This window comes from Oculina patagonica, chromosome 4 (assembly GCF_052425735.1).
Source record: "Oculina patagonica isolate OP01 chromosome 4, crgOcupat, whole genome shotgun sequence".
NCBI lineage: Eukaryota > Metazoa > Cnidaria > Anthozoa > Scleractinia > Oculinidae > Oculina > Oculina patagonica.
The window spans coordinates 53,911,719-53,925,225 of NC_135761.1; positions in this window are offsets into that span (position 1 = coordinate 53,911,719).

A 13,507-nucleotide genomic window follows, 5' to 3' on the forward strand; every position below is an offset into this window, starting at 1 on the left:
ACGAGCCGCTCGACTGACAACGGGAAATAAAAATTTATTTAAAAATTTGGGAAGTATAAATATACATATATTTGGAAATACGGGAAGTATTTTTTAATCTTTTAGACCTCTCACTCCGCCATCCCGATCCACGTATATTTGAAAATCTCATTAATTTTACTTACACAAATTTAAATTTTGTTGAAGAGTACTTTCCCTACAGGAAACCATCATCGTCTTTCTTCTTGTCTAGCCAATAAAGGTTATTCCAATTTTGTGCCCAAGAACACCACTCCCTTCAGCCCGACGACTGCTATAAAGGAAGAGAGAACAATTTGTGAATTGTTTGGAATTACTTTCAGTGATTTTACTCGAAGGGGGTGTAAACGGTCGAAGGAAGAGAACTTACAATAACTTTTACGAGAAAATACGGACAAGGCATTTTCCAAAAATAATGCCCAATTAGGGCGACATGGAAGACCTAGAATAGAATTTAAACTAAACAAATGTGCTATTTCAGAATTTGTCAGTAAGAGCCACTAGATTACAAGGAACTTGTCGTATATTGCTGTTCCAAAAGATTTCGATAGAAAGAATGCGAATATTATATTTTCTTTGATATCCGTTTCATCATGTGTTCAAGTCACGTCTTATCACAATTTTGTGCAAAGTTCAATGATTCCTTCAAGTGAAAAAACAATGGTTAAGGAAATTTATCCGTTTGCGTGATAACCATCGACTTCAGTCAATAACTGTGACAAGATAACTTCCGTTTGATCAAATCGTCGCACCGCAAATTAAGTTTCCGTAATGCCATTCCGTTATTGCGAAATGCTGACATACGAGCTGTGATGTATGTGATACATGCTTCAGTGCAGTTTCAAGTGGCATGTGAAGGACCATACGCGGAGTGATATTCCTTCGAGTGCTATTTCCAGGTGGATTTTATCGATTCGTTACTTGCTCGGTTAAAAAATCTCTGATCATTTGATAATTAAAAAGATTTTTACTTTGTATGAGTAGCTGAAAGAGTTTTATCGATGTAGAAAAAATTACAACTTTAATGTCATCGGTTGATTTGTTTTCTTTGTGCCCAACATTCAATTCTTGTGTTATTGGTGTTTTGTTCTTTTCCTCGTCACGTTCTCTTCATATCATGCCCACTTCTATGTTTATGTCCGATGCATGACTTATCTTGTAAGTGTTGATCTTTTTATTTCCTGTCTGTGGACCGTGTATATCAGTAGTAACTTGTTGTGGTAGATTGAGATCAGCAGAACTTCGTATGATACAAAATCAACGTCAGGTTTTACATAAGAAAAGCGCGGATGTAAAGGATGATGAGGTAATTTTTCGAAATTTTGGTATCAAAAGAAGAAATGTGCTGTAAAATCTGATTTCGAACAGTTAAATTCCATACAGTTGTCAGTGGGCAATATGAACATTTACTCTTCTCACCTCTCTTTAAAACGTGGAAAAATATTTACTTGTAGCAGTCGATTAGACTTGGAGTCCATTCCTTAAAAAATATAATAAAATATTTATTTTTAGCATTCATTGGTATACTTTCGGTCTAAATAACCTTGCCCAGCTGAAAGGAAGACTCAAGTCATGTGATAATAACTTTTCATATCGTATAGTTAACTGAAATGAGTGTCAATCAGTGTACGCTATACACATGTCTATACATATCGGTTCAACTGACCTTGTTCAACTGTATTTACATGTCCTGCGAAAACAGAAAGGCTGACCGTACAGTAGGCGAATTGAACTAGTATACTTTCTTTCCACTATTTCATCAGTTGATGGTGTTGTCAGGACGTGCCTGACGAAATATTAGAAAGGAAATATACTAGTTTAATCTGCCTACCGTACGGTCAGCCTTTCTGTTTAGTATTCGTATTTATTCATTTTGCTGATCAGATCCACCAGGATCCAGTTCTTTGTATTGTCCGTTGGTCCTTTCTCAAGTTGAAAATGAAGATTTAAAGTTCCCTTGAAATTCTTCGAACATTATTCCACCGAAATTCAAACTCTGGCACTAATGTAAATGATGTACTTCTTCTTGTAAACATCAGATAGTCACACTTATACTAATTATAAGGACTGTTGCAAATGGATAAATCTGAACAAAAAATTGCGGTTCAAAGATTGAGAGCACTGTAGGCTGTTATGTATTTCTTTAAGATGCAAATTCCCAAGTTGATAGTTTCATTATTTTTGAGTAAATAAGTTAATAAGTTAACTACTTTTCTGTTTAGATACATGGTTAATAGCAAATTGTGAACTCAGTGTGTACATCTCTTTTTAAACTTGCCAAACATTCAACTAGTTAAAAATTCTAACAGATTCTAACTTGCATTGGATGCTGCAAAAAACAACCACAATTGAACTAGCTAATGGGGCAAAATAGTTATCAATTTCACCAGCAAATTGTATCGGCCGCACTTCTTGACCGGCTATCTCAACTGCGCCGGTAAACTTAACAGCTATAATTTTAACCGACAGTAGTAAAATATAATTTGCTAGCAAAATGAATCTCTCCCTCACTAACTAAACTTGCAACTTATAGCGAGGGCAAATGAATGGTTAGTCAAAGTTTCAACTAGCAAGCTGTATCTCAAACTTGCTCCAGCATCTAAAATTCCAATAAACATAAATAAACAGTAATAGTTAAAATTTAACTAAAAAATTGTATATTAAAACTAAACATCTAATCTTTCAAAACAGTGCCATAATTTCAAATGACAATGGCAAATAATTAAACATTTTCACTAGCAAATTGTGCATATCTCAAACTCGCAGCAGTATCAAACTGTAACCAAAGAGTGACGAGTTTTTAGTTACGATAGACAACAAATGGTTCAAACTTTTCAACTCTTAACTCTCAAAATTACTGCAATATCTAACTGACGATGTGTACTAGCAAATTATATCTCCAATTCACTTCATCTTAAATGCCAAAAACCGCGGTCACAATTACTTCTAACGATGGATAAATGTTTACAATTTTAAATAACAAATTGAAGCTCTATCTAACTGCCAACAAATAGCCACAGTTTTAATTGAGAATACACCTTAATGGTAGACAGTTTAACTAACAAATTGTAGTTCGAACCGGCTCACTACAATCTAACTGCCAACAAATACTAGAGGAGCCACAGTTTTAGCTGACAATACACAAATGGTAGACAATTGAAACCGGCATACTGTATCTTAAATTCACTGTATATCCATGCTGGCAACAAACAGCTAACACTTATTTCCCAGCAAATTTGTGCATGTCAATATCTAAACTACCAAATGAACACACTCGAGTGAAACTTCTTTGCTCAAGTTTAAACTTTGTCAGTCAATAAAATAATCATCTCAGTAACTAACAACAATTATAACTTCCACAGATGGGCAAAAGGTTTTTAACTCTCCAAAATAGCCATAACTTTAGTTAACAATATACAAATGGTGCAAGATCTGTCTATTTCTAAACTGCCAACTGAACATACTTGAGTCAATCGATATTCTTGAAACTTTTCTTTGCCCAAGTCAAAGCAATTTGTCGATCGATAAGTTCATAGTTTAACCAACAACAATCACAATTTTTACTGAAAATGGACAAGGTAGATAAAAATTTTAACTAGCAAATTGTGCTAAGAAGTCACAATCACTGCAATATTTAACTGTTAACAAACCTTACAACCTTCAACTGACAATACACAAGTAGTGGACACTTTCGATCAGCACATTTTCTTATCTCTAACTCAAGATCTAAACTGACAACAAGCACTCGAGTCGGCCGAGCATTTTTAAATTTTATTGCTAAGTGTGAGCTTTGTAAATAATAAATCATTTGTAAAGTACTAACTTCAGACAAACTGACTAGAAGGAAAGGTAGATTAGATAACCTAAACACTGTATTTTCAACAGAAGAATACTTCAAAAGATTGAAACACAGACGTCGCCCACGCAAATATAATTTTAAAAGGAGAACAAACGTATGACAATGTGTGACAGACATAAAAATGCAATAACAGAAGTAACGACTGGTTCAAAGCGGAATTAATAGGACTGTTTAGACAGTTTGCCAATTTATAATTAACATACTACAATTTGATGAATAGATATGCTTGTACTGGGTTGAAATATTAAATAAATAACTGTAGATAGACTGTAAGAAATTAGCTTCCCTGCATTTTTGTATTTACAAAGACAAAAATGTTTCTAAAAAACTAATTCAAGACAACAGACAAAATTAATTCCAGATTTAATACGACCAGAGTGAAGTGTACTTATTACATCTAAATTGCGCAACTTTCAAGCACAGTCAGGCAAATTTAATTTAGAATACACAAGGTGTGGGCAGACCGCGTCACGCGACAGGTACGTAAGAGCTGGTCATGACGTCATCAGTAATTACTACTTCACAAAAATATTTTGTTATGGTTTTGTTGCTAATGGCGCTGCTACCGGGGGTGGCTGGAAATAGACCGGCTTATTTCATTTTATCAGAAAGCATCGCTGAGTACATGGAAAGTTTTGCGTTAATTGTAATAACAGTTTTAAGCGACGTGGCTTTAAATCAGGTATTTTAACTACTTTTAAAAGATCTTCCTTGTAGTTGCACACCTTAAATAGATGAAGAAAGTTTCGATCAGTCAGGAGTGTATGCGAGGTAAAAAGTTTCCGTCGAGTTTTCGTTTATTTTTTATTACTGACATTTTCCTTTCCGCGTTAATCTCTCTGTTACTTATCGCTCACGCCGTCTTAGGTGTTAAAAGCACACTAATTAATCCATCACTTTCCTTAATACTTTACAAAAATAACCCGTGTATTAACTTCTTGGTATAGTGTTAACTGCTTGCTCTCATATGCAAACATTTTACATCTGTCGCCTCATCCAGAACCACTCATCTGTTGGCTTCGTCGGTATGTTCCAAGCGTATTTTAAAATTAACTATCATTAATCGCGCCAACTTTGATGGAAAAACGTCTTGTGTCCATTCTCTATACCCGCGCTAGTCCTTAGGCATAGGCTCTTAATCCTAGTTGTTATTGACATATATGTCACGATGATAACTAGTCTATAACTAGCCAGCGCAGCCAGAATCGCTTTCATTGTTTGTGTTGAGCTTCCCATAAGTGTGAAAATTACTCGTTTTTGTCTTCAAATAAAGACACTTTTAATGTTGACAATATAACGAACACATCTTTGTTCGCTGTGTGGATTTATCTATTTCAAGGTGTTTTTGTTATTGCTTTATTCATCTTTTTGAGTATTAGTTTTTGACTACATATTTTTGAACCCACAACCACAAAGTGTGCAGCACACTTGACGATAATAGTTTATTTTGTTTGCGCAATTCCTTTTATGTCATAATTCTTTTAATAATTTGTAGAAACATAACACAATATATCAGTGGAATAACTTTATCTAGACCGGCATGAAATGAATAGCTGGCGAATTTATTGTGGACTAAAAAGGCTGTTGGCAGAGTTATTTCATCATTTGAGTATAGATAAAATATTCGCTTAAAGAATGTTAGTAATGTTGCTTCCAATTTTAGGATCAGGCGATTCTTTGAATGATGCAATGTTAAGACGATTTGAGATACTTATATGGCATTAATCCTGGCGTTCTAATTCCATCATTCAAAAATTTTACTTAGCACAACTGACGACGGTGCCAAATTTTGATTGGATCGATCAGTTGGGTAAAGTAACGCTAATGACAGGCGTTATTCGATTTAAAAGCAAGAGAGCATCAATAGACTCATAACAGACTTCAACATTTTGCAAAACATTAATGATGCCTGGAACAACAAAGGTGTAAATTTGCCCAAAAGCACAATGCTAAACCCACATGTACATGGATGCCACAAAGTTTTTGTTCTATTCAGAAATTATAACGACGAATCCAACGATTATCAGATTAGCAGCGAGAGTTTACACCATTTAAGGACAATTTCAATTCTTTTTCTTTTTCTAAAGGATAAGTTCATATAATCCCTTAAATAGAGCCTGGGTATAAATACATATTTTCCAGCAATTTCAAAATAAATATCACTATATTTATTGTGAGACGAATCTGCATCTATTTATTTAGTTTTGTTTTCATTCCTAAAAACCGAGAGGTCAGTCTATTTATGGTTGGATGGTCTCCATGTATTTATAAGTTTTGTTTTCTTTTCTAAAAACGGAGGGACCAAAGCTTCTTAATAAGCAAAAAATAACTTCTGAAACTGAGCAGGTTTAATGTACGTAAAACATCACAATTCCAGCGTGAAGCAATATAAAACACGCAAGGCACACGACAGTAAACCAAATCGCACTTTAGAGCGTTCGTGTACCGACTTACATTCTTGCACACATAAATTTTTCTTCCAAGTTAAAAGAATAAAAGGCAATTATATCATTTCCTATTTTAACCAAACTGCTTTGTCACGCGTTGATGACGTCAAAGAGTGGGCAAGTCTATTGACGTCACCGATTAATTGTTTACTATTTTATAGTAAGATTATTTTATGAATTGCTAATACTACAACTTAACATTGTTTATCATTATTGGTTGTATATCCTGTAGCGTCCATTGATACAGCTCTAGGTATTTTACATATTTTGTTTTTCATCGCATAAAATAATAAGCCATCAAGTGACGCGTGAGTAATTTTTCTAAACTGCTTTAATTTTCGAATCGTGTAAATTTTTAACCCTTCCAAGCAGAAGAGGGGCACACGCTGGAGAGAGGCAAGAACTACAGATTTCAATCTTTAAAATCTTAAAAAAACCAACAGCACTACATGAAAGATACTACTCGATGTAAGCTTTTATTTGAATGGTCACAGTACACGGACACTTGGATTATTTCGACACAGCATAATATATACAGAACCACGTGAATGGTTAAAAATATTGCTCGCATAGTCGTTTCATCTCAATGGTTACACACAAGTATTTCAATTAAAGTGCAATGTTAAGAACGTGGAGTGAGGGAGTGGAGTGAAGGAGTGAGTTTTTGACGCGAACTGATGGAAAAATTCTGATATACCAATAAAACAACATGTGTCTACGAATCAACATGAAATAACGACAGAAATTCGCTTTCATTTTAACGTGTAAGTTTTTTCTATGTAAAACTAAACTTGCTCGCAAATAAACAAAGGCTCTATCGAACAAACAGCAACATTTCCATCTCAATAAAAAATTTTTAAAAAGATTTTAAACCCACCGTGCAGGACACAATGTTCAAGTTCATAATTTTGTGACGAGCTCAAAACGTGCTTTTTTACAGTGAATTGTAACATCGATTTTTTGCGCAACAGTGGGAGCAAAATATCGAACGCTGTTGTAACATGATACCGGGTCGATTTTTCACTCAACGTGTGACTCGACAACACGTTGCGCGTTTTTGAACCTAAGTCAAAACATCGCAACATTGTTGCGCGAAAAATCGTTGTTGCAAGTTGTCCCGTGTAACACAACCTTTATGTATTTGTAGAAACGCACTTAGTTCCAGCACTATAAAGTCATTCTGGAAACACAACAGGAGGACAAACAAAAAAGTATGTTTAAAAGCCCTCTGTCGCGGCTGGCGCATCAAACGCACTTTGTTTTTCACGCGCTCGTAACTTGTTTTATTCCCAGGGTTTTTCAGTCATATAATAAGTGCGCTCTGATTTGTTGTGGATTTGTTTTCCACTAGGTTATGTAACATGGTTATGAGGTATTTTTGCATTTGTTTGGCTATATTTCAAAAAAGAAATAAAAACTGGCATCTCCTTGTTTTCATACCCTCGTGCAAATGCTAAGACCCTAAAAGATGAATTGAAAACAGTTCGCCTCACCCCACCACTCCACCTTTTGGTTTGTATACACGCGTTGTTTGCACAAGGTCATCATTTCTATTTCTTCGGTATTTATAGCCTTTGTACCTACTAAATGTGTATCACAGCATTTCTTCGTATTTAAGGGTTATTAAAGATTTATTATATATTATAAAACTTTTTTACGACGTTGATATTATATCATTCGCTTTTACCCAAACAAAAGTCACGTACAGTTCACAGTTTTATTCAAAGTTGAATGATTTGTTTAATGAATTAACAAAAATCAAAGAGTGTTACGCCCGTTCGCGTGATAACAATTAGGTTTGTGAAGCGAGAATGCCAATATCTCTTCCGTTTGTCTCACCGCAGCCGTTAGCGTAATTTCCGTAACGCTTTTCCGCTGTTGCGAAATTTTTTGATGTAAGTATTGGCATGCATGGTTCATTGCAATTCAAATCTTTTCATCTCTGTGAGTAATTTACAATTAATTACTTTCACATGAGTGTAATATATTATAAAGCAGACAGCTGATAAGTAAAATATCAACTAGGGCATATTGTCTTGATGTACTAATAAATTTGTTGATAGTTAGTTTACAAAGATAATTAATATTGTCAGCCTGGGAGGCTCCAGACGAGTTTATCAGTTTTTTAGGGGGATGACAAAATGATGCAACTGAGGTTCTTTATAGAACGTGGCATAGATGAAAAACAACTGCAATGTCATCGGTTTCATGAAAAATGTCATTTTGACACGTCGTCCCTTATGCTCCTTTTTTTCTGCCACGTGTTTGATTGTGATTTGATGCATGGCTTGTTTTGTCGGTGTTTATTACCGCCTAGGATAATTTTTATTGTGTAAAAAGAAGTTCAAGTACGGGTTTGGAGAGGCTCTTTGGTTGCTGTCGTAATACCAAAACCAAAGTTATCACAACTGACCAAATACAATCGATCAATTAAAACAAAACAAAAAATTAAATATCCTGAAACCGGCGCCAAGCTCGGGAAAACGTGCATTGCCCAATGCACGTGCACGATTGGTTTGTTTTTTTACCTAATGAGTTGAAGATTAAATAAAATGAAGGACTGTTTTAAGCGGTTGCATGTATTATATTTTATTTTTCAATAAACAAACTTTTGAAATGAAGCAAAAAGCACTGTGGCACGTGGCACTCTTTTGCAGTGTCAGCACCGTTTCAACAAGCTGTAAAAAGTTTGCTTCCCCATTACTTAAAGGAGCTTGATTTAAAGTATTCAGAACTATACTATACGTTTCGAAGTTTATCATCAACACAGGCGTACGTCGAACCGATGATAAGTTTGCTAAGACCGCACGTAAGTTCACTACTTTACTTCGCAAAAGCCGTTTCCTTCCTCAGCTCCTCGAACTTCTTTTGTATGTAAATGATCATTTGGTTCAGAAAAACAATATCGTCAGCAATGTCTATGGTATTCTAGTTTCTGCAACAGGGTAAACTGGTTTCCGGCCTTGTTGTCTGAAAGAACATAGCCAGTCTAGTGCCAAAAGGAAGAGAAGGGGACCTTGAAGGCCTCTCCGGCGGAGCCCAGTGTTTATGCGGAAGGATGCTCTCATACGCAAAAATGTTGCTTGAAAGTCTCCATGACTTGATCGTGTCCGTGTCTGTCTTCAAGAGTGGATGAATGATCTTGCAAATCACCATACTGGTAGTTGCCAAGGAAGTGATACGTTTTCAAGCTTAACTAGGGTGACCCCTTCCAGTAGGGTTCCCCTCCTTATTCCAAATCTTGCTCAGTAAGAGAGTGGAAGATCTTGGCCCAATCCAGTCTTCTCTCTTCCAGGTTTCTGCTTCTGTAGGCGATGAAACCTCAGTACAGCTGCATTCCAGGTCCTCAGGGATTTCAAGGCCGTCTTGACATCTGCCATGGTGATTTGTCCCGTTCTGATCCAGCGAGTTCTCCAGGTTCTATTCCGGTCTGGAGTGCTCAGGCCTTCCTGGAAGTGTTATTTCAATCGGTTAGGTTGGTTATCTGCCCTGGTCAGGACTACCCCGTTCTTGTCCTTAACCGGTTTGCTCCAGACAGTCTCTTATCCACTAAGCAGCCTCGTAGATTCGTGCTTCCTCTGCTTTTCGTCCAGTTTAATTTGATCGATTCCCTTCCTCTTGCCTCTCCTGCAGCTTCTCATCGGAGTCTTCTTTATTCCCTGAATCTTTTCGTCGTACATGCTTGCCACGGCGTGGTTTGTCGTCTTAGCGGTACCCAGCTTTGTTTTGCTTTCAGTCAGCAACAAATTGTTGATATAATAAAAAAATATATATATATGTGTTTATAGTGGTCATGCACTTAGCTTCATATCTCAACGAGATAGCTAGTTTACAGGCATGCCACTGAAACAGAGGAAACAAATAATTTATAAATAAACATAACAAGGTTAAAAATCCCAACTGGCAGGAGGCAGACCAGTTGGCTATATGCAAAGCGTGGTCGAGAATTTGAACTCCGGACAACCGAGAAACAAATCCAGCTAGTGGGCATGGCAAGGGCAGGCCTCGAACCGGTGACCTCCGGATTACAACACCAGCGCCCTAAACCACTCGGCCACGCTTGCCTCCTCAAAATATATATATATTAAAAGACACATTCTCGGTAAGGTGATAATACCAGGTGATGCTATACTGGGTACCAACAAGGTAACTGTAGTTGCAGCTACTGCAACTAGGATCAGAGTTGTTACGAGTTAAGGGCTTTTTGCAAGAAGGAAAGGAAAAGTCGCTCTTACACTAAGTATTGCTTAATAAATTGTAATTGACAACACACAAATGGTTGCAATATGTCCTAGCAAAATATATCTCCAATTCACTGTATCTAGCTATAATGCCAAAAACGGCGGTCACAATTACTTCTAACGATGGACAAATGTTGACAACTAACAAATTGTAGCTCGAACCGGCTGACTAAAATCTAACTGCCAACAAATACTTGAGGAGCCACAGTTTTAACTTACAATACACAAATGGTAGACAATTTAAAGCAGCAAACTGTATCTTAAATTCACTGTATATTCAAACTGGCAGCAAACAGTTAATACTTTTAACTTAATGGTTTATTATTTCACTAGCAAATCGTTCTCTGACTAAAGATCCGCCTGAATCTAAACTGCCGAGTGAACATACTCGAGTCAATCGATTTTCTGTGAAACTTTTCTTTGCTCAAGTTAAAACGTTATCAGTCGATAAAATCATCGTTTCAGTAACTAACAACAATAATAACTTCCACAGATGGGAAAAAGGTTATTTTAACTACTCCTTGTAATGTGCAATTGCCAACAAATAGCCATAGTTGACAATGCACAATTTGCATCTCAACTAACTGCAATATCTAAATGACTACAACTGTGCTCACAATTTTTTTTACGATGGACAAATGTTTACATTTTTCTAAAATATTTTATCCCGAACTCACTGCAATATCTTCAGTTGCATGTATCTAAAACTCACTGCATATCTAAACTGCTAAAAGAAGCTATCTTTTAACTGCAGTACACAAATGGTTAATACTTTCAGCTAACAAATTATTTTTAACTCAAGATCTGTCTATATCTAAACTGTCCACTGAACATACTTGAGTCAATCGATATTCTTGAAACTTTTCTTTGCTCAATTAAAGTTCAGGCAATTTATCGGTCGATAAGATCATGGTTTAGCCAACAACAGTCACGATTTTTACGGAAAATGGACAGGTAGTTAAAAATTTTAACTAGCAAAGTGTGCTAAAAACTCACGATCACAGCAATGTTTAACTGCTAGCAAACCTCAATAGCTTAAAATGACAATAAACAAAATAGTGGACACTTTCAATATGCAAATTTTATCTATAACTTAACTCTAGACTGTCCGGCCCTATCACCCACCCGGGGGCAAGGAACTAAGAGAAGTGTGAGCTTTGTAAGACTACTATAGATCGTCGTCTTGTAAAGTACTAACTGACTAGAAGGAAACATACATGTAGGTTATCCACAAAATATCCACAAAAGAATACTTCAAAAGATTGAAAAACAGACGTCTCCCACGCAAATGTAATTTTAAAAGGAAAACAATCGTATAACAACGTGTGACATGCATAAGACTTAAAAATGCAATACAAAAGTGCATTTTGTATTTACAAGTAGTAGCTAAAAATGTTTCAAAAACATTTGAGACAACAGACAAAGTTATTTCCAGATTTAATACAACGAGAGTTAAGAGTGTACTTATTACATTTTAATTGCGCAACTTTCAAGCACAGTCAGGCAAATTTTATTTAGAATACACAAGGTGTGGGCAGACCGCGTCAAGCGACATGAACGTAAGAGCTGGTCATGACGTCATCAGTAATTACTACTTCACAAAAATATTTTGTTATAGTTTTGTTGCTAATGGCGCTGCTACAGGGGGTGGCTGGAAATAGACCGGCTTATTTCATTTTATCAGACAGCACCATTGAGTACATTGAAAGTTTTGCGTTAATTGTAATTACAGTTTCAAGCGACGTGGCTTTAAATCAGGTAGTTTGGCTACTTTTAAAAGATCTTTCTTGAAGTTGCACACCTTAAATAGATGAAGAAAGTTTCGATCAGTCAGGAGTGTATGCGAGGTAAAAAGTTTCCGTCGAGTTTTCGTTTATTTTTTATTACCGACATTTTCCTTTCCACGTTAATCTCTCTGTTACTTATCGCTCCCGCCGTCTTAGGTGTTAAAAGCACACTAATCAATCCATCACTTTCCTTAATACCTTACAAAAATAACCCGTGTATTAACTTCTTGGTATAGTGTTAACTGCTTGCTCTCAGATGCAAACATTTTACCTCTGTCGCCTCATCCAGAACCATTCATCTGTTGGCTTCGTCGGTATGTTCCAAGCGTATTTTAAAATTAACTATCATTAATCGCGCCAATTTTGATGATGGAAAAACGTCTTGTGTCCATTCTCTATACCCGCGCTAGTCCTTTGGCATAGGCTCTTAATCCTAGTTGTTATTGACATAAATGTCACGATGATAACTAGTCTATAACTAGCCAGCGCAGCCAGAATCGCTTTCATTGTTTGTGTTGAGCTTCCCATAAGTGTGAAAATTACTCGTTTTTGTCTTCAAATAAAGACAATTTTAATGTTGACAATCTAACGAACACATCTTTGTTCGCTGTGTGGATTTATCTATTTCAAGGTGTTTCTGTTATTGCTTTATTCATCTTTTGAGTATTAGTTTTTGACTACATATTTTTGAACCCACAACCACAAAATGCACACTTGACGATAATAGTTTATTTTGTTTGCGCAATTCCTTTTATGTCATAATTCTTTTAATATTTTGTATAAACATAACACAAGATATCAGTGGAATAACTTTATGTAGACCGGCATAAAATGAATAGCTGACGAATTTATTGTGGACTAACAAGGCTGGTGGCAGAGTTATTTCATCATGTGAGTATAGATAAAATATTCGCTTAAAGAATGTTAGTAATGTTGCTTCCAATTTTAGGATCAGGCGATTCTTTGAATGATGCAATTTTAAGACGATTTGAGATACTTATATTGCATTAATCCTGGTGTTCTAATTCCATCATTCAAAAATTTTACTTAGCACAACTGACGACGGTGCCAAATTTTGATTGGATCGATCAGTTGGGTAAAGTAACGCTACTGGCAGGCGTTATTCGATTTCAAAGCAAGAGAGCATCAATAGAC